General features: G+C 36.9%; 1 pseudogene across 1 annotated transcript in view; it reads left to right on the forward strand.

Annotated features, from left to right (window-relative positions):
* The first annotated feature begins 558 nt into the window (after positions 1-558).
* LOC309632663 (protein ILRUN pseudogene) overlaps positions 559-21,512 on the forward strand; it is a 228,144-nt pseudogene continuing 207,190 nt past the window's right edge. The window contains exons 1-2 of the transcript XR_014249536.1: positions 559-579; positions 2,041-2,979. The product of XR_014249536.1 is annotated as a protein ILRUN pseudogene (transcript). The remainder of the gene's footprint in view (positions 580-2,040; positions 2,980-21,512) is intronic.

A 21,512-nucleotide genomic window follows, 5' to 3' on the forward strand; every position in this document is an offset into this window, starting at 1 on the left:
GTGATAGCGGATTGTTTAAAAGTGGACACCACTTACCAATTTGGGGGAACAGCTTAAGTTTCATTTATGATTCTCAGAGGCATTTGCAAGAAGTCACCGAAGTTTTGTTTCTTTTGTAAAATAAGCTAAATTAAGTTTCGCTTATGTGGCCTAATTGATTTTGTCTGTTTAGGGAATTTTCAAGTCTGGTCTCTATTTTGTACTTAACTTTAAGTTAGAATTAAAAGGATTTGCTAATTGTTTGAGACTGGTGGCATAAGAGAATGAGCGTGTAGACGAATATACTTAATTCTCCCCACCAAAAGGAAACTGGGGTCAGCTACTATCTGCCTGCTTTTAACTTCTCCAGTAAAAGGCCATAGCTTTGCTCCAAAGATTTTTATTGTTAGCATCAGCTGCTGCTTCTATATTCAGACAAGTAAATGCAGAAATATAAACAGAAAATGTGATAATGACTGAATAGTGACAATGACGGCAGCGTAGAAATTTTGGTGTTTTCTTTTCTCCAATCAGGAGACCTTTTGTATGTTAGGATCATTTACTCTTTAGTTACCCATGATGGCGTTAGAAGCAATTGCAGTGAATATCGGATGTTGTCAACATTAATGTCTATGCCAATGATTTTCAAACAGATAAACAGTGCCGTCACTGCAGAGGGAATGAGATTGCTGAGATGAGAAGTGCATGATGGGCATATCCCAGAGGGAGTAGCTAGGAGACAAGGTGGTGATGGGGGAAAAGGAGGGGGGTGCCATGTGGAACAGACCAGTAGAATGCCTGGTAGTATCTGAACATTTTACTGAGCATGGGTTGGCTCCATTAAAGTAATGACCCACTATCAGCATTTTTAATTAGGTTTTATAGTGATTCTTTGCTCTATTTCATTCTCTTGCCCTCTCGTGGGGGAAAAAAAGTATATGGTATTCAAGTCAGATTTCCAAGGGGAAGAAAAAGAAAAGGAAACTCTCTAAAATGGAGATTGAAGTCATAACTATGACTTCATTAACAGAATACTCAACGAACTGAACCACAAACAATATTCAGTTTTCTGTAGACTAGAACACAAACTTCTGAAACTTAAAGTTTGCTTGAGAGTTGTGTGAGAGTTGTGGGAAATGGGAATTTTTGCCAAGAGATTATGAATTTACATTGTTTTCTGGTTAATAATGGAAAGCCAAGTGGAAAAAAAAAATCCTCCAAGGGCTGACCCTTAAGTCTAACCCAATCAGCAGGTCAAGAAACTTCTATCATCTTCCTGTAAATTGATCTGTTCTAATTATAGCTCAAAGGAATTATCAGGGAAACTCCTGGAAACAGTAATTAGTCAAAAAAGATTGAGATGCCCCATCAAACATTTTAGTTTTAAGAAGATATGTTTCCTATTTGCAGCCTCCTTTGAACAAGGAGCCCCAGGTGCCAGTGATATAATGAGGGCACTTTATAATACTGGGGCATGTGGTCTCCAAATGAGACAGACTCTAGCCTCTCTGCCTTTTACGCACCTCATTTTGCCAGTTGCTGGAGTTTGCTTTAGTTTCTGGCTTCTCTGTTGACCTGATTAGCTTAACTGAGTATTTAAATTTTATTTATTCATTACTTGCTTCTGCCAATTTCCCAAAAGGATTTCAGGTGAGCTTAACTGGAAGGTCCTTCACAGAACCCTGGGCGTTGTTCCTGTTTGTAATTCACAAATCATTAACACCTCTGTACAGGATGGCCTTATCAGGCCTCTCGAGTTTTGCAGTTGATACATGGTATTTGTATTATTTATCCTGGGATGTTCTCTCTGCATATCTATTTGCAGTTTTGATGTTTCATTTGGATTCTTGGATTTACATGTTCCGCATATCGACATTTATTTGTTTGAATGCTCTCACTTATCTGCTACCAGTGGGCGTGGCGCGGGGGGAGGCGGAGTCAGCAGAGGTGGAGTCAGCGGAGGCGGTGGAGCTGGGAGGTGGGGAGACTGGGGGTGGGCGGGGGGAAAGCACGAGAGTGAGTGAGTGCGTGCGTGGCTGAGTGTTTACCCGCACGAGACAGCGAGACGCCGGGGCCTTCCTCAGAGAGCAGGGTCTCGGCGCCCGCCAGCAGCTTCTCCCGGTTTTCGGACCCAGCGACGGCTCGGTTGTGAGGGTGCGGGGAAGCGAGTGTCCGGCCCCACACTTGGAGGACACGGACCTGGACCCCGAGCTGATGCAGAAGTTCACCTGCCTGGCACCACTGACGAGGACGTGCTCATCTGCAGGTTCCACCAGTTGCTTGGCTTCCAGCTCAACCCGGCCGGCTATGCCTTTTCCTGCCCATGACCAGCTGGAACCTACAAGCAGCAATTGGCGACTATTATGACTTCGAGAGGCCAAACATCAGTGTGCCCTCTATGTCCTTTGTTGAAGATGTCACCATAGGAGAAGGGGAGTCGATACCTCCTGATACTCAGTTTATGAAAACATGGCGGATGCAGAATTCTGGGGCAGAGGCCTGGCCTCCAGGCGTTTGTTTTGAATACGTCAGAGGAGACCAATTTGGACTTGTGCACGTGGTGATGGTGAGACCGCTAGAGCCCCAAGAGATTGCAGATGTCAGCGTCTAGGTGTGCAGCCCGGGCAGAGCAGGAGTGTATCAGGACAGTGGCGGATATGCGCGGCCACAGGACTCTACCATGGAGATGTCGTCGGGGTCCTTCTCGGTGTGGAGGTGGGTGGACTTTTAGGAGTAACGCAGCGGCTGTCATCTTTTGAAACGGAGTGCGACACACAGCCACATCGCAAGGCAGAAGAAAACTTCAACCCCTTTGCCTCTCCCCAAAAGAACCGACAATCAGGTGAAACAATTTAAAAGACCCTGGGGATTCCGGTTCGACTCCATCAGCAAAAACACATGGGCTCCTGTTCCTGACCGCCCCAAGCAAGATGGGAGTAGACCTTCACAGAGCTCTGTGAATCTGTCCCCCAGCCGTCACGCAAACAGCTTGTCGGTAAGGTAGGTGCCCTCGGAAAAGAGGAGAAAGGGCAGGTGGTGGGCCTTGGGATTTGTGATACCCCTTCATGGCAAACCTAGAAGCCTAGAATGTTCTTTAGGACTGCTTAGCTCTCCTGCCAATGCAACAGCACAAATACCTACCCTCTCCCCCCACGTCCATGTCCTGTGGATATTATTCCATCCACGTTTGTAATTAACTACTGTCTCTCTGCTCTGGTTTGGGAAGGAACCAACTTCTCTACCTTTAGCATTAACAACAACAACAAAAAATGTCAAAATATCACCAATCATTCTTCCAGTGTAAATGCATACTAAGTGTAGAGCAGCAACAGAGCTTTGGAATTCGTTCCTACTGTGTTTTTTTTTGGTTTTGGGTGGGGTGTTTTTCCTGAGGAAAAAGACAAGCTCAATTATTTATCCTAAATGTTGTTGAGCTTCCAGTTTATTTACCTTGTTTGTGTGTCTTGTTGATATTTTTCCAGTCTCTTATGGCCTATCGACCTCCTCACTCACAACCCGGAGTGGCCCAAGTGATATTTTGACTTTTCATGTGTGAGGAATAAGTGAGAGAATTGTTGAGTTAATCATCATTTTAAATATTCTGATTGTTCCAAGACAGACTTCTATGTGTTTGATTTCTTGATCTGTTTCTTTCCATGCTTGCTGATTAAACAGAGCCTTTCATGCTCTGCTAAGGTGATGATGGTTCCTGGTTGTTGGTTTTGGTTGGTTGAATAAAGCCCTGATGCTGAGAGCTAAAAAAAAAAAAAAAAAAAAAAAGTTCTTAAAATGTATAATCTCTGTGGCCAAAATTATTTAGTACTTGAAATACCAGTTTATGTTATTTGATTGGAAATGCTTTTGGAGAAAGCAGAAAGAAAAAGAGAAGTTTAGACCTTAGCACTCAAACTCAAGGTAGCATCTGACAAAAGTTACCAACTCTACTGAGCTTTCCTTCTGTGAACTTAGACAGGTAAAAGCTGCTGAAACTCTATTTGTATTCTGTAGTGTAGATAGTTGTTCTCAAACTTTAACGTAGTTTAGAATTTCTTGCACTGCTTGTTAAAACACAGATTGCTGGTCTCTACACCCAGTGTTTTTGATTCAGTATCAGGTTTGGGTTTGGGAATTTGTTTTTCTAACAAGTTCCCAGGTGAAGGTGATATTGCTGGCTTGAGAACTGCTGATGTTGTAGGTTACACCAAAGTTTAAGACAATAATTTTGCTCTTAGAAATTGTCTCTTTGTTGCAAAAAAAGGCATGAAACCTAAATTTTGATCTCAGTATATTACTCCATGCAAGCTCTTTCCAAGGTACGTCTATTATTGGTGGCTGAAATTGTTTAACATTTAAATTCTAAATAGAAAGCTGTTTACTTCTAAGACATCTATTGATCCTATGTACAGAGAGAAAAAAGGCTTATTAGGACAGAATTCTGTTTATTTCATTGTGCCTGCTGTAAGAAATAGAATAATTGATTAACTGACTTTTTATGAATAAGCAGTACCAGTTGAGAGTAGGTAAATTTAAAATATGGTGTAAAAAATAACATAAAACCGAATGTTTTAACTCCACACACCCAGAGGTAATAATTTTACATTTTAGCATTTAATATTGCAGATTGTGTATGTGTATATTTTATATATATTTATATATAATATTATATATAACATTTACATATTATTTTAATTCTGATTTATTTTACTTAATATTACGTAGTAATTACTTGTAATTACATTTTCTTACCAAAATATTCTTAAGTAATTTTTAAATAGTTACAGAGTAATCAATCATAATATATCAAAATCCCATCTCTAAACATTAGAGTTCGGCTCTTAATATTTACCTTGTAATGTGAATTTTATCACTCTTAATTACATACTTGTTGCCTACACCTGTGAAAATATCCACCTAATGCCTCATCTCTGTCTAACCAAAACCATTTAATCCAGATCTGTCCACAGCCTGTAAAACTCTCTGTGACTTAAAACATGTTTTTTCTGGTATGATCCTCTTATCACACGTGAGGTTTTAAATTCTTTCACTAGTTAGAGTCTCTCCTACTTAAAATAAGATCTCTATGCACACAGAGCCATGGCAGTCCTTGAGTAAGTTTGTCATATTCCCACCTGTCAATAAGCATTCAGCACATTTCTGCTCACTTGCTCTATGACAACCTGGATATCATGTGTCTTTGGGAAAACATAGTCCCACTTAAATTTCTTCCTTCTAAATCTCCTGTTTAAGGACAGCTATGGTACCTATTACCATAAGGCCAGGGATTTTTGACAACAGATCATGGCAGAGTCTTGTCAGAAACAACTCATTTAGCAAAACTTCTGGCATGTGGCATTTATTCAGCCAGATGATTTTATACTCATGAGAAATGAGAACTTTTCTGTACTTACAATTTGATTTTTTTTTGCTTCATCTCATTTAACTCTTGGTAAAATCCTTGTGTGTCTCATCTGTACAAACAAAACATTATTTATAGCAAATCTCTTCCAGCTCAAAACTCAACATTACCACCAGCTCCCTCTTTTAATATCCACGAAATTAGACGATGATATTCTCTGTTATCTGGCCCAGTCTCACTATAACAGCGACATTTCTTCTGGTGATTCTTGTCCTTAAGGACTTGAAATTACCTTAAAAACTAACCTGAGAGCATCAGGATTTATCTCTCACCTTGATTCCCATCTAAGGTCTATGAAAAACAGTCCCTGAACGGTGCTTGACACATAGTAGAACAACCAATATTTGTTGAATGAGTAATTCGTTAACACTATTAAAATTTAGCAGATGTTTTACTTTTTTTTTTTTTTTTTTACAGAAATTAACTTTCAGTTAACAGGGGGTCTGCTTGGTTTTCATGCTGTTGTTTACTTATATTGATGTAGTAATTTACAAATCATTTGCTTCCAAAAAGAGTTTGAAGTACAGTATATAAAATATCTGTGTAAGTCCATTAAACAGTAAAAGCATAATGGATGATTAAAGAGTATATTATGTTCCTCTCAAATTTATTTAAAATCAAAAATAAGCTTAATTTGTCTTCCACATGCAAAATCCATAGTGAATGGTGGGTATCGGTGGTTAGAAAAAGGAGATTGACTTTAAATAAAAAATACCACTTAGTGATGATGATTATAACACATTTTAAATATGAGTCACTGTGTGCTTATGTTTAATATTTTAATAGCATTTATAGAATAAAAATTATGAAAAATTTAGATATATTGACATTTCTGGGTTTAGAATAGTAACAATTCTTATGTCATTAAATATGTACTGTTCTTGGCAATGGGCATGAAAATATTGCCTAGACACATGAAGTTATACCATTTTGAGAGTATAATATTCATTTCAGCATGCCAGTCTTAAATGCAGGGATTAAAATAGTTTTTCTTTTTCAGAGTAATACATTTATAATTCAACTGGCTTGCATCCACATATTTTCCCCAGTACATGCAAAAGTGTTCAAATATTAGATCTGAAATAACTTGACTTTCTATTTAAATTTTGGTGAGTTAATGACAGCAGGAGATTAAAAAGGAGCAAATACCTTGGGCAAGTGCCACTGCTCTGTTGGAGTTTTGTTTTAATGGAAGTTCATTTTTTTCTACGGGAAGACTATGTGAGATTTAGAGTTTAAATACGAACCGTATAATTCATGAGTTAGCTCATGAAGTAATTTGCTTTAACTGTGAGTCTCAGTTGTGTATTTCTTTTTTTTTTCTTTTTTTAATGACATTTATTGTTCTCTTTCTAACTTTGCAAGCAATACATGTTCATTGCAGACAATTAGAAATACATAAAAACATGAAGTAAAATTAATAATCACCCATAATCCCCATCCCCCAGAGATAACCATCATTAGCATTTTAATGCATTTCTTCCCAGTATCTACATATTTTTTTATACTGTATATCTTAATTTTATTTTTTTTAACATCTTTATTGGAGTATAATTGCTTTACAATGGTGTGTTAGTTTCTGCTTTATAACAAAGTGAATCAGCTATGCATAGACATATATCCCCATATCTCCTCCCTCCCTCCCACCCTCCCTATCCCACCCCTCTAGGTGGTCACAAAGCACCGAGCTGATCTCCCTGTGCTATGTGGCTGCTTCCCACTAGCTAGCTATTGTACATTTGGTAGCATATATATGTCCATGCCACTCTCTCACTTCGTCCCAGCTTACCCTTCCCCCTCCCTGTGTCCTCAAGTCCATTCTCTACGTCTTCATCTTTATTCCTGTTTTGCCCCTAGGTTCTTCAGAACAATTTTTTTTCTTTTTTTAGATTCCATATATATGTGTTAGCATACAGTATTTGTGACTTACTTCACTCTGTATGACACTCTCTTAAGTCCATCCACCTCACTACAAATAACTCAATTTCGTTTCTTTTTATGGCTAATTGAAATATAATTGACATACAACACTTTGTTAGTTCCAGGTACACAACGGCATGATTCAGTATTTCTATACACTATAAAATGATCACCATGATATGCCTAGTTCTCATCTGTCACCATACAAAGATACTACAGTTGTATATTTCTAAATGTGCAGAAAATAAATGCCTACTTCATGGACTGTTGTAAAGATTAAATAAAATGTTACATGACATGATTTTTCTAAATGCATAAAAGATTGTCATAGTACTTTCCCCTAATTTTATCTGTCATCTTGTCTAGTATTTCCAAGGATGGGAATGGTACTAAAACTATTCCTAAAAAATTCAAAATATTTACAAACAAACAGAGAAAATTAATGCAGAAATCTTGAAGAGGTAAAACAGCATAGAATTTTTGAGGAACACCTGTAAATTGGTAAAGCTAGAGGGAAGAGACGATGAAAAGAAGTAGTCTGAATGCAACTAGAAAGTTAGATACCTTCCACTCATACCCACTGATGACTAAATGTTTCCTACCCAGACACTGCTTTTACTGACCCCAGAAACTATGCTAATTTTCCCCCTACTCCTGGACTGCCATTGGACCATCTCTCTGCCTGTGAACATGGTATTGGCTGCACCAGAATCCGTTCATTACCTAACTTTTCATTGAATCTCCACAGACAGAATTAGCCTCTCCTAATCAACACATTCTGTATGTTTTATTTTTAGAGACCCATATCTATGGTCACCTTTTAGATGTAAACTTGTCTAGTACAAGAACTTAATTCCTAATCATCCTAATATTTTCAAAGCATCGATCAGATTGCAAGTAGCAGATACAAGAGATATTTATTAAGCTGACTCCTAAATTTTGTAAAGTACATTTATTTAGCACATTTTATTACTTTATATTTATTATATTTATTATGTTATTTAGCAAATTTTATTATTGCTGTATCATCCAGAGGCACATACAATTACTACTGTCATTTAAAATCAGTGGGAGTGGAGGGGGATTTTGCAAGGTATATTTGCTAATGTTCAGTACATACAGGAATTTCACAAACTAAATTCACATTATGAATATTTACATTAGGTACAGAGCATAAGATCTAACTTGTGGACTGGGGTTACAATATTGTGGAGGAGCATTAGTAAGCTTACTTGCTTGCAGAAAAATGTCACCTCCTTAACCTAACTTTTATCAGAAATAGTGCTGACATTTTAGTCTTGACACCTTTTTTTTTTTTTAATTAATTAATTATTTATTTATTTTTTGACTGTGTTGGGTTTTCGTTTCTGTGCGAGGGCTTTCTCTAGTTTTGGCAAGCGGGGGCTGCTCTTCATCGCGGTGTGCGGGCCTCTCACTATCGTGGCCTCTCTTGTTGTGGAGCACAGGCTCCAGACGCGCAGGCTCAGTAGTTGTGGCTCACGGGCCTAGTTGCTCCACGGCACGTGGGATCTTCCCAGACGAGGGCTTGAACCCGTGCCCCCCGCATTGGCAGGCAGATTCTCAACCACTGCGCCACCAGGGAAGCCCAGTCTTGATACTTTTGACTCCTCTCTTTCAATGGGTTTTGAACTCAGAGAATGGATAATGCATTGTATATATTGACTCCCTTGAACTATAGCAAGGATAACTTCAGTCAGTATAGTGGCAAGAAAAGAACAATTTATTATGTTTTTTTTTGGTTTAGATTTATACGTTTGCCTTTTAAAAATTTTTTGTTTTATACTGGAGTATAGTAGAGTGTATTTTTTTTTATTAGAAAGATATTTAGTTTTTCTTTTCCATTATAGTTTATTACAAGATATTTAATATAGTTCCCTGTGCTATACAGTAGGACCTTGTTTTTTTTAATTTATTTTTTTAATTTTTATTTTATATTGGAGTAGAGTTGATTAACAATGTTGTGTTAGTTTCAGGTGTACAGCAAAGTGATTCAGTTATACACATACATGTATCTGTTGTTTTTCAAATTATTTTCACATTTAGGTTATTACAGAGTATTAAGCAGAGTTCCCTATGCTCTACAGTAGGTCCTTGTTGGTTATCTATTTTAAATAGATCAGTGTGTACATGTCAATCCTAAACTCCCAGTCTCTCCTCCACCACCCTTCCCTGGTACTAGCCATAAGTTCGTTCTCTAAGTCTGTGAGTCTGTTTCTGTTTCATAGACAAGTTCGTTTGTATCTTTTTTTTTTTTTTAGATTCCACATATAAGTGATATCATATGATATTTGTCTTTCTCTTTCTGACTTGCTTCACTTAGAATGATAATCTCCAGGTCCATTCATGTTGCTGCAAACGGAAGTATTTTGTTCTCTTTTATGGCTGAGTAATATTCCATTGTATATGTGTACCACATCTTCTTAATCTATCCTCTGTTGATGGACATTTAGGTTGTTTCCATGTCTTGGCTATTGTAAACAGCACTGCAATGAACATTGGGGTGCATGTATCTTTTTGAACAATGGTTTTCTCCAGATATATGCCCAGGAGTGGGATTGCTGGATCATATGGTAGCTCTGTTTTTAGTTTATTAAGGAACCTCCATACTGTTTGCCATAGTGGCTGTATCAATTTACATTCCCACCAACAGTGCAAGAGGGTTCCCTCTTCTCCACACCCTCTCCAACATTTATTGTTCATAGACTTTTTGGTGATGGTCATTCTGACTGGTGTGAGGTGATTTATCATTGTAGTTTTGATTTTCATTTCTCCAGTAATTAGTGATGTTGAACATCTTTTCTTGTGCCTCTTGGCCATCTGTATGTCTTCTTTGGAGAAATGTCTATTTAGGTCTTCTGCTCATTTCTTGATTGGGTTGTTTTTTTTTTTGATATTGAGCTGCATGAGCTATTTGTATATTTTGGATATTAATCCCTTGTCGATCTCATCGTTTGCAAATATTTTCTCCCATTCTGTGGGTTGTCTTTTCGTTTTGTTAATGGTTACCTTTGCTTTGCAAAAGCTTTTAAGTTTAATTAGGTGCCATTCATTACTCTAGGAGGTGAATCCAAAAAGATATTGCTGCGATTTATGTCAAAGAGTGTTCTGCCTATGTTTTCCTCTAAGAGTTTTATAGTATCCAGTCTTACATTTAGGTTTTAATCCATGTTGCATTTATTTTTGTGTATGGTGTTAGAGAATGTTCTAATTTCATTCTTTTACATGTAGCTGTCCAGTTTTCCCAGTACCAGCTATCAAAGAGACTGTCTTGTCTCCATTGTATATTCTTGCCTCCTTTGTTGTAGATTAATTGACCATAGGGGCGTGGGTTTATTTCTGGGCTTTCTATCCTGTTCCATTGATCTGTAGTGACTTGGACTCTAAATCCACATCAAGGGGCAGAGAAAACAATACTCAAAATTGGATATTTTTAGAAGTATGGGGATCCTTTATATATGTCATCTGATGATATATTTACTAGTGGAACTAAGGGCTTCTTATTAGGGTATATTTGAACTTGTAGAGAGATGTTAAAGCTGCATGTTTATTAGCACCTATTAATATTTGTTATTGCTAATATATTAATAGAAGAGAGAAAGATTTTTTTTTAGTGAGCATATTTTCTATGACTGTACTGAATCCAATCTCTGACTTTTACTTTTTAATGCTGGGAGAAAAATTAGATACTTATATTTATAAGAAGTATACTGAGTCCTAATAGATTTGAGTTCACAATCCAGTTTAGCCATTGACTATCTAAAAATGGGCAAAGTAAGACAATATCTCAATTTTCTCATATGTTTATCTCAAATTCATTGTGTCTATCTCATAAAAAATAAAATAGATAATTTATGGAAGGCATATAAAGGCATTGTCTGTCACAGAAATGCTTCCTAAAATATTATTACTATGCTTGGAGTTGTGGAAATTACAAAGGATATGAATATTGGAATAATAAAGTTAAGTAGAAAAAGAAATAAGTAACAGAGGATCGCATATGGCATGTTACCAATGTCCAAAACAAAGAATGCTAAGCAAGATGTTAGGTAGACAATAAAGAATCTGCTTCAACTATAAAAATTTAGGCAAGTGCATAAAGAACATAGTCAATTTGAAATTGTATTTATGTGTGGAGAGATGGCGGACAGAATAGGATAGGAGCACATAGACTAAGTAAATCATTGCCAATGTATTAGGCCTCAGAGGAGAGGGCTAAAGTAGTGCCAATCTTTGTGATTCATTCTGTCTGTTTACCTGACTTCCATGAAAACTACAAAAGAAATATGATTAAATTGCTGTGAGAGAAAAGGATATGAAAAGTGATTGGAAGGGGAGTATATAAACATATTTTTGAAAATCTATTATTTCATAAAAGGATGAATTCAATATTATATCTAAGTTATTGGTCTTGAAAAACTCTTTTCAAAAGTCTATAACAAGAGAATTGCAGTTGGTTGTACATGAATGAAAAATCTATAGGCCAGTTACCTAGGTGTTCAGGATCTGACCTGCTACAGGTTAATGATATTTTTGGAATTTGAATGCCAAGTCTAAAAAGTTTGAAAAGGGCACAATGTTCAGCTAAAGATACATTCTGATAAAATGAATATATTTGAACAATTGTAATTCATTGCTTTAAAACGGTTCTTATCTAACAAATCATATGAATGACTCTGAACTAAAATAGAATTCCTGCCAAGAACATGATTTTATTGAACTTCTCTATTACAATGTGTACTATTTTTTCTGAAGTATTTGACTTAGAACATTATAACATTATAGACAGATACTTTTTAGCTCAGTGAATTCTTCTTTGATTATTAAATAGTAAATATAATATATTTTAAAAATGGATGATCATTAAAATTATTTTGGAAGGTTTTCACTTTTTAGATGCCTACTGTCCAGGGTTTTTCATCCGCGGCACTGTTGACATTTGGGCCAGAAATTCTTTGTTGTGGAAGGCTATTTCACTTACTGAAAGATGTCTAGCAGCACCCCTGTCCTCAAACCACTAAATGACAGTAGCACGTACCAGATGTGACACCAAAAATGTCTCCAGATACTGCCCAATGTTCCCTTAAGGGCAAAATTGTTTCTGTCCCTGTTGAACACCACTACTATAGTGATTAGACTCTCAGGTAAACATTTTCAACTGTATGGGAGAAGAAAGGCCAAATACAGATGGGATTTCAAATTTCAGACAACAGGTAGTATAGAGTTGAAGGAACAATGTGATCGATGTTTCCTTAATTTCTGTAAACTAATCTTCTTATGTGACCAATTTTAGGCCAGTCATGGCCTTAAAATGGGGAATGAGGGAGAAAAGGGTTGAAGTGGCATCTGATTTTAGAAGCATAATCTGTGAATTATAAGGCATTAATTTGAATCATTCACCTCTCATTCTGGGTGATATACTCACCTTGAAGGAGGAACTGCTGAAACCTGAGATGAGATGGTCCCCTGGGAAGAAAAGATGTCCTTTGTCTCTCACTACTGGCTGCTGTGGGGTCCTCCTCCTTTGCCCCAGCCAGAGAAAAATTCAGCAAAATTAATAACTTTTTTGAGTTGTTATGGCAGAGTTTTTTAGAAGTAATAAGTAAAGCTCAGATGAAAAAATTACTTCAGAAAAAGAAAAACTCTGTAAGAATTTTAAAAATATCAGATGTAGGAGAAACTCAACTTTCAGAACATTTATTTCTTACAAAGATAAATATTGAGCACCTACAGTATGCCAGGAACTGAAAAATGTGGAATGCAGCAAAGAATAGATAAGAAAAACAATCTATTTGTAATGCATGCATTTTCAATAGAGATATACCAAAAAATAACTAAATTGTATACAGTCAGCCCTCTGTAACCTCAGGTTCCTCAACCACAGATTCAACCAACCGGATTTCGCACTATATTTGTGATTGGTGGTTTTGAGGAATCTGTGGACTTGGATCCTGAGGATATGGTGGGACAACTATGGGACTTGAGCATCTGCAGATTTTGGAATTCCTGGCGGGTCCTGGAAGTGATACCCCACTGATACCTAGGGGTAACTGTGGTACCTCAGAAGGTGATACTTGCTATGTAGAGAAGTAAAAATAAGGAGTGATAGGGTAAGGGTTGACTGAGCTTTAATAAAATCACTCACTGAAGAGGTGGTATCTACACAGACACTAAAAGGAAGTGAAGGACAACATCAGGCACCAGTCTGAGGAAACAGCAGGGGCACAAGCTCCGAGTGGGAGTGTGCCTGGGACTATCCAGAGAACCACAAGGAAGGCAGAGTTGCTGGAGTGGACAGTCTGTGAGTGAGGATAGTAGATGATTAGGTCAGAGAGGTAACCCTCTGGTGCTGTGAAGGTCATTGTAAGGATAGTGGGCTTTACTCTGAGTGAGATGGGGAGAAATAGAAGGTTCTGAACAGAGCTTAGGCATGATCTGATTTATATCTTGTAGGTTCATCCTGGCTTTTACCCTGTTGATTACAAATGGAAGATGTGTCAAGGTTAGAAACAGGACAGCTCTTGATACTTAAGAGGTTTAGCAATAAACAGGTGAAAGCATTAAGGAGGCTTAAACCTGAGTTGTAACAGTGCAGGTGATGAGAAATTTATGAATTCTGGCTATATTTTGAAAGCAAAATCATTTTATTTGCTGATAGATTGGATGGGGGAATGAGAGAAAGGACACTCCAAAGTTTTTGGCTTTAGTAACTAGTAGGTGGAGTTGACATTGTGGCATTAGGGAAGATTGCAGATGGGGCATATTGTAGGAGGGAGAGGTGGTGTCCACCTTTGAATCGTATTAGAGATGCTTACTAAACTTCCAAATGGGTCTTTCAAGGAGATTGTTCAAATGAGTCTGGATGTCAACATATAAACATTTAAGCCAGGGTCTGGATGGTATAGACATAAGAGAGCGTGTATAGATGGAGGAGATTTTCGAGTATAGAGCCCTAGGACCCTCCACCATCAAAGGGAAGACAGTAAGGAGGACAGCCAGAGCATGTGATCTCTTAGAAATCAAGTGAAGGCAGTGCCTCAGTGTCATAGGAGTGGTACACTGTTTCAAGTACTGGTAATAGTTCAAATAAGATAAAGAATGAGAATTCATCTTTAGATTTAGCATGTAGAAGTCTTTGGTGAGCACACATTAACAGAATCTATGTTTTGATGCCAGCAAAAGCCTGATAAAAGTAGGTTTATAAGAGAATAAGAAGAATTTGAATACAGTGAGCACATGTAATTAACTTGAGGATTTTGCTGTTAAGGAGAACAGAGGAATGGTGTAGTTGCTGAAGGAGACATGAACTAATGGGAGTGCTTTGTCAAGACAGAAAAAAAGAGTGTGATTCAATACTGATGGAAGAAACCTAGTGGACAGAGAAAAATTGATTATGTGGGAGAATTGTGGAATTTTGTTTGTAAGTAAATGTGGTGTGAAAGAGTGTGGACGTTCTCTTCTCATTGTTTCTATTTTACTGGTAAAAATAATAATAACAATAAAGCAACTTTCTTAGTGCAGGATAAAATGTTGAATGCCTGAGGAGAGAGGAGATAAGAATTAGTCATCTAGAAAAGGAGGAAAGTGACTGACCAGAGAAATGTAATATTACCAGCAGCATTAATAGTCGCATGAATATAATAGTCACAATTCTGTATTATTCTCCAGCTACATTCAGTTTCAGGGAAACAGGCTTGGAGTAAGTGATACTTTGCATTAAAGCAAAACAAAAGGAATGGCATAGTTTTCTTGACAAAGCCAGGAAGGGCAAGGAAGTTAAGGGAATGTGCAAGGGAGGATTACAATAATTGACTATGAATTTTAAAATGAAAAAAGAAAGAAGTGAGAATATGTGGCTGTCTGTTGTCTCCTGAGTTCAACTTTGGGGTCATATGTTCATTTTCTATTGACTACTTATATTTAATTGACTATGGATCAAATTTTCTTTCTTTGTATATGTATTTATTTTTATTGAACACTGGCCGTGACTGTGGACTCTGTTTTCTTCTTTTGAGCATCTTGATTCTTATTCAGATGGCTGGCTAAACACTTTGAATTTGTGTAGCCGTAGATTTATACTTTTAATGTGAATCTGTGTAGAGCTCAAGGTATTCCCCGAGCTGCTCAGGACTCATTCACCAGAGTCTATCTTCCATAGTACCTGATTAAATCTTTATTTTAAGCTTTGTTAAAATCTAGTAGAGTGCATTCTAGGAAATGCTTACTTCCATAGTAAGGATTTTCTCTTGTCTTAATTGGTTTTCAGAGGAGTTAAGGAGGTTATAATGAGGTTTCTCCAACCTGGCAGGACCAGAATTCATGTCCCCAAGACTGCTCTTTTCTCTAGTATCTCTGTTCTGTCCTTAACCCAGAGCAGCTACTATCAGGAAAGCCTTACAGAGTTTCCCACTGTGCATTTAGAGCCCAGCCCTGAGCCACAGCTGTGGCCCCATTACAAATATTAATTATTAGAATCTAATTCTTGTTACTTGAGTGGGAGTAAGATTGTATTTCATTGTGGTTTTTTATAAAAAAATTCATTGATTAATCTGTTTTTATTTGGGTTTTTTCTTCTTTCTTACTGATTTTTGGTCCATAAATATTTTACATTTCATGATAATTGTCGAAACATGAATTAATTTTTTTCATTGTCTACTTGTATTCAAATATATGAGTTAGAGTACATGTTAGAATTAATGTTCATGGATGCAGAAGAGAAATACTTTTATAAAAATAATTCTAGTCAATCAATAACCATCTGCTTTTATTTAGCTTCCTTTTAAGTAAACATACTCTTTTTATTAAAATATTAATCTACGTTTAGAGTTTAACCCTTGTGTGTTAGTTCTAGTTACTTCCAAAAACTTTTATCATTAAGTCAGGGGAACAATAAAAATAAATGGTCTAAAAATGCATTCACAGATTTTAAAGATTTATATTTAAATACTATAAAAATGCCAGTTAAAACCAACTCACCCATTATATAATTTTAGCCCTTGAAAAAGTATGGATGGGCTATGTTTGAAGAGTGTATTTTTTTTTAAAACATGGCCTCAATCAAAAATTTATCTGCCTTTATAAAAAAAAAAATTTGTCTCCCTTTATAATATATTAGTCTCTCTATGTCAAATAAAAAATAAGTATTGTCCTAAAACAGATCCTAATAAATCTGAATGATTGTTTTGTTTCCTTCACCAGATGATTGCACAATAACTCTTCTCGTTATATTATATTGAAAGATGCAAGCTTAAAATGTAGTTTATTGTAAGCATGTACATTGATATCATCAATAATAAGCATATAGTTGTGTAACACAGTGACTTGTGACTAATTTGCCATGCAGTCAATCATGAACGTTTGAAATATAATCTCTAGACTTAGAAAAACAAAGAAAACATAATTTCTACTGATTTTCTTTCTCTCTGACTGTAACTTATATTCATCCATCAAGTTTTTAGGTATCACAAAGCAGCTTCTGGCTAAGTTCGTGATTCCCACATCACTGCATTATGCTAGAATTAGGTTTTCATAAGCCTCACTTTAATGACTAATTAAAGATTTATCTAGCAAATCAGGAACAAGATGGCATTTGTCTCGCTCCCTTTCTTTCTCTCACTTTTCCCCTTTTTCCCCTCTTCTTTCCTTTCTTATTATCCAGTCTCCCGCAAGGAAGTTGATTTTCCCTTTGTAGGAGGGTTAAGCTTTCCTGGATTCATTAGTGTTCCTTAAAAAGCCCAAGCTTCGCAAGACTCTTGATATTCCAGGAGAATTAGATCTCTAGTCATCTGTCTAGCTAATTAACCTGAGAGAATAATAGAATAATATTAACCTGTAATAAGTGCTCTGAAGAAAAAAAAAGAAAGAAGGAATAATAGAATTTATCTCTTCACAAGAAGGTCAAATGGTTACAGCCTGGGAATAAGCTCCTTCCTTAAGCCTCCAAGGTTCCAGGAAGACTGGAGGGGCCTAACCTTGCAGGTGTTTACATTTCAAGGTTCTTGGAAACCTCAATATGTCCTAAAAGACCAGACACTTGGGGCTATCTGTTTTTAAAGCAATTTTGATTGTACACTAAAGGTCTGGATTAAGGAGGATATATTTTCAGTAACTGGCGGGCATGGCTGCCCCTTGATAAGCAGAAAAAATCGTATTTTCCTCATCTCTCACCTAACACGGTGTCCAACTACTCAGGTAAGACGATTAGCTTGGCTCCAGATTCTGTACTTTAATGTGGTTTCCCATTTCGTGGTGGTGAAAGCCAAAGTATCAACCATAAATCTTTTCCACTAAAATTAGAGATATATTGGAAAGTTACCAAGATTTTAGGGTAGCCAGATGCAATCCACAGTTAACTGTAGACAGAACAATCTCTGCTTCTGTCATCTTAGCTAGAGAACCACTGCACTCTTTTTTTTTTTTTTTTTTCTGTCAATGCTGAGAAGATTTTAGATTTGGGTAGAGAAGAGAATCAGGGACTATGCTCTACTTTCATTTAACAAGCAGATGTGGCTCCCAAGCCTTGTTATTCGAATAGCTTTGCTTTAGTTCGGCTGTAAAGATACTGGAAGCCTAAAGGGCTGCAAATAAAAATGCCCATCAACCTGAAATCAGTCATTAAGAGATCATCCTATGCAATTCATTTGTTCCTCCCATCACTAGTAAATGGAAATTGGGATATTAAAGTCACCCACTGGTAGAACTTTAGACTGTAAAAGGAAACTGCTACCAACTGTGGCAGCATCAAACTATGTATGGGGTTAATAATGTAGGTCAAAATAAAAGTTATGACAACAATCCCATAACAGATGGGGCAGTCAAGTGATGAGTTTGATACCGTCAAGTGTGAGCTATCAAGTTGAAAGTATAAAGAGGTAGTGTCTTAAATGTAATTAGAATCTGATAAGAAAAGGATGCACATTGTTAGCTCAAGATTAGTCACTAAAAATAATTTTTCAAATCATAGTTAGGAATATAAGAGAGGAAATAAACGTGGCGCTCTAAAAGCTAATAATTCACTCTTTACATAGCAGGTTAGTCAGGACACACAAACATCAAGACCCCTATGCAAGATCAGACCCTGCTGCTTTTAAATGGGAGATTTTAGTGAAGTCAAATCACATTCTGTGTCTCACTTTAATAATCTGTAAAAAGATATATTAGGACTTTTCCCTTACAAACCTAACTTGGAGATGACCTTGAAGATGAAATGAGAGAATGTGAGTGAAAGTTTTTCATGTGTGAAATACCATAAAGTTGAGCTATTTTGGTGTTATACTTTTTATTATTTATGTTAATATTATTACTGCTAGTATACTGTATAATTCTTTATTGACACCTTATCCTCTGAAGTATGATGAGTTAGGAAGATTCTGTTCCCCTTTAATTAAGAATTTACTAGACTCCTTTTCAGTAGAAAAGAGAGGAAAATTAATCATGAAATATTCAATTAAGCCATCAGAGAGACTTTGGCCTGCAACTAAAAATATTGATATTTGGGCAATTGCTGCCATTGAAAGCAGAAAAAAAGAAGAGGAGAAGAAGAAGGAGAAGAAATTTATCCAAAATAGTCATCAGGCTAAGATCGAACTCTGTAATTGAATGGAAGATACTACAGGCCTGAGCCCTATGATAAACTTGCAGTTGAGCTTAAGGTATGGCATATAAATAATTATCTTCAAACTTATAAGAAGACTGTATTTTCAAATAGAAAAAATGAACTGATTGAATCAGCCTCAGTTGTAGAACATATTAAAATGTATTATAGTCTTTCATACTTACAGGATACATTCATGAAAATCTTTTAGCAAATTAACATTTTAAGAATGGCACAAGAACAGAAACATAGATCAATGGAACAGGATAGAAAGCCCAGAGATAAACCCATGCACATATGGTCACCTTATCTTTGATAAAGGAGGCAAGCATATACAATGGAGAAAAGACAGCCTCTTCAATAAGTGGTGCTGGGAAAATTGGACAGGTACATGTAAAAGTATGAAATTAGAACACTCCCTGACACCATACACAAAAATAAACTCAAAATGGATTAAAGACCTAAGTGTAAGGCCAGACACTATCAAACTGTTAGAGGAAAACATAGGCAGAACACTCTATGACATAAATCACAGCAAGATCCTTTTTGACCCAGCCCCTAGAGAAATGGAAATAAAAACACAAATAAACAAATGGGACCTAATGAAACTTAAAAGCTTTTGCACAGCAAAGGAAACCATAAACAAGACCAAAAGACAACCCTCAGAATGGGAGAAAATATTGGCCAATGAAGCAACTGACAAAGGATTAATCTCCAAGATTTACAAGCAGCTCATGCAGCTCAATAACAAAAAAACAAACAACCCAATCCAAAAATGGGCAGAAGACCTAAATAGACATTTCTCCAAAGAAGATATACAGATGGCCAACAGACTCACAAAAGAATGCTCAACATCATTAATCATTAGAGAAATGCAAATCAAAACTACAATGAGGTGTCATCTCACACCGGTCAGAATGGCCATCATCAAAAAATCTAGAAACAATAAATGCTGGAGAGGGTGTGGAGAAAAGGGAACCCTCTTGTGCTGTTGGTGGGAATGTAAATTGATACAGCCACTATGGAGAACAGTATGGAGGTTCCTTAAAAAACTAAAAATAGAATTACCATATGACCCAGCAATCCCACTACTGGGCATATACCCTGAGAAAACCATAATTCAAAAAAAATCCTGTACCACAATGTTCATTGCAGCTCTATTTACAATAGCCAGGACATGGAAGCAACCTAAGTGTCCATCATCAGATGAATGGATAAAGAAGATGTGGCACATATATACAATGGAATATTACTCAGCCATAAAAAGAAATGAAATGGAGGTATTTGTAATGAGGTGGATGGAGTTAGAGTCTGTCATACAGAGTGAAGTAAGTCAGAAAGAGAAAAACAAATACAGTATGCTAACACATATATATGGAATCTAAGGGAGAAAAAAAAAAAGGTCATGAAGAACCTAGTGTCAAGACGGGAATAAAGACACAGACCTACTAGAGAATGGACTTGAGGATATGGGGAGGGGGTGGGGTGAGATGTGACAGGGTGAGAGAGTGTCATGAACATATATACACTACTAAATGTAAAATAGCTAGCTAGTGGGAAGCAGCCGCATAGCACAGGGAGATCAGCTCGGTGCTTTGTGACCACCTAGAGGGTGGGATAGGGAGGGTGGGAGGGAGGGAGATGCAAGAGGGAAGAGATATGGGAACATATGTATATGTATAACTGATTCACTTTGTTATAAAGCAGAAACTAACACACCATTGTAAAGCAATTATACTCCAATAAAGATGTTTAAAAAAAAAAAAAGAAAAGAAATTAAAAAAAAAAAAAAAGAATGGAAACATGATATGAGTTTTTAAAGCTAACATTTGCAAAGTGAAGCACAGAGTTCCAGATGGTGAGCCGTGGTCCAACAAAAGACCACAAGAGAAATTGAAATAGAGAAGTTTATTACTCACAGGTCCTGGAGGAAGTACATAGCACAGCTCAGGGGGTCACACAGCGAGGTCAAGGCAAGGAAGAGAGTGGGGAGAGAGAGACAGGACCTGGGGCACATTCCTTTATTAGGTTCACAAGTGAAGTGCATTGGGGTTCCTGGGCTAAGGCTGCGTCGGTCAATTCAAACCAAAAAGAATGTGGTTTTGGTAATCTCGTGAGGGTCTTATCTAAGTGGTATATAAGGAGAAGGCCCTGGGAAGTGGGGAAGGCTGTTTATTACAAGGGCTATTGGGAAAGTCATTTAAGAAACGTACATTTCTTGTGCCTCTGAGGGCTGTTTCCTAGGGTTTGGGCTTGCATGAGGGGGCTTGTGTCAGTTTAAGGCCCTCACAGTCTGCTTGATCAAACAAAATGGATGCCAAAGCAGCAGTACCATGGAGTAATTTAGCTGAACTCGAGCCAAAACAAAACCCAGGTTCAAACTTGATGACATGAGCAATTCTGGCTAATGGATTAGCAAAGATTTCATAAAGCAAAAGGATTTCTACAATAATTGATGTTAAAGTCAAATATGCTTTCTGATGAAGGAAAATTTAAAACTTGCTATGTAACTTGCTAACAGTCAGGAATTTAACAATACTGTTGGAGACTTCTCCAGTGAGGTAGGATAACAATGGTGAGGCAGGA

This window comes from Balaenoptera borealis (genome assembly GCF_965194805.1).
Source record: "Balaenoptera borealis genome assembly, chromosome: 7".
Lineage (NCBI taxonomy): Eukaryota > Metazoa > Chordata > Mammalia > Artiodactyla > Balaenopteridae > Balaenoptera > Balaenoptera borealis.